The sequence below is a fragment of the Colobus angolensis genome, unplaced genomic scaffold, assembly GCF_000951035.1.
Source record: "Colobus angolensis palliatus isolate OR3802 unplaced genomic scaffold, Cang.pa_1.0 Scaffold520, whole genome shotgun sequence".
Lineage (NCBI taxonomy): Eukaryota > Metazoa > Chordata > Mammalia > Primates > Cercopithecidae > Colobus > Colobus angolensis.
Genome location: NW_012118711.1, coordinates 204,435 through 206,142, shown reverse-complemented (window position 1 = coordinate 206,142; position 1,708 = coordinate 204,435).

Sequence of the window (1,708 nt, the reverse complement as noted above, 5' to 3'; positions counted from 1 at the left end):
GTAAATACTACTAGGTTTCCATTTTAGAGAGTTGAAGATCTGAGGTCTGGAGAGGTTAGTTTGTAGAAAGTTATGTTTAATAAGTAGCAAGACCATATGGCCAGGTCAGATAAGCTGCCTTCAGATTTTACTCTTGAACTTCTAGTGGATAATATCTTTTCATTATAGAAAATAAAAGAATGAACTTAGATTTATTTTTTTCAAAATCATTGACTGTAGGAGTTCTTTCAAGATATGATGAAAAGCAATAATTGTCTCATTTTACATTACCTTTAATTATTGCTCACCAGAAATTGATTATCCATTCAGCAACCTTTTACATTCCTCTCGGCTTTATTATGCCTGGGCAGGCTTCACTTTGAATAAGAGGTCCAAGATTCAGAAATATCTTTAACTTGCAATGCTTGGTCACAGGTATCCAACTGAAAAATATTTTGCTCATTAGCCATATGGACTCATAAGGTAAACTACAGGCAGAGACACAAAATGTGGAAAAAAGAAAGGGCTATCAGAAGCACTGTGTCTCCTTACATTTTGTATTTCTATTCATTTGCATCTAGAATCATGAGGAGTTTGAGCAAATGGGAAATGCAAAGTCCTAATCAAAGCATACCCACATTTCAGTTATCTGCATTATTGTACATTTAAATTTGTAATGCATACATAGGTTATACAATTCAATAGGTATAAAAATGTCAAGGAACTTTTTCTCTCACGTACCTGATTCAGTAGATCACTTTAAAGTCAACATTTAATGTCATTGTGCATACTTTCATCAATTATTTTCTTTATCTTTTTTTTTTTTTTTTTGTAGATAGAGTGTCTCGGCCTGTCACCCAGGCTGGAGTACAATGGTGCAATCTCAGCTCACTGCCACATCCGCCTCCTGGCCTTTTTTCTTTTTTTAGTGGAGATAGGGGCTAACTATGTTGCCAAGACTGTAGGCTGTCCTTGAACGACTGGGCTCAAGCAATCCTCCTGCCTCAGCCTCCGAAAGTGCTGGAAGTACAAGTGTGAGACACCACTCCTGGCCCAAGTGTTTTCTTTTCAGTTTTTTTTTCTTTGTTTGTTTGTTTTTTAGACTTGGGGTTTCACCATGCTAGCCAGGTTGCATTTGAACCTCTGACCTCATGATTCTCCCGTCTTAGCCTCCCAAAGTGCTGAAATTACAGGCGTGACCCACAACTTCCAGGGGTGGATATCTGCCATCTTCTCCTTGCTTCTCTTTGTAATTATATTATGTATTTTCTTGCTTTTCTTTTTTTTTTTTTTTTGGAGATTGAACCTCGCTGTTTCACCCATGTTGGAATGCAGTGGCGTGATCTTGGCTCACTGCAGCCTCAGCCTCCTGTATAGCTGGGATTACAGGCATGGGCTACATGCCACCATGCCTGGATAATTGTTGTATTTTTAGTAAAGATGGGGTTTTGCATGTTGGCCAGGCTGGTGTTGGACTCCTGACCTCAGTGTCTGTCCTTATTATGTTAATATGCCTAAAGTCAAGTCTGATTTTGCCTGGTTTTTCTTTTACATAATTGGAGTAATAGTCTGTATCCTGCTGCATCTGCCTTCTTTTACTCAATACTAAGTTTTTAAGATTCACACTTAGCATTGTGTCTGCGTTCTATTAGAACAGTACACCAGCCAGGCATGGTGTCTCATGCCTATAATCCCAGCACTTTGGGAAGCTGAGGCAGGCAGATCACTT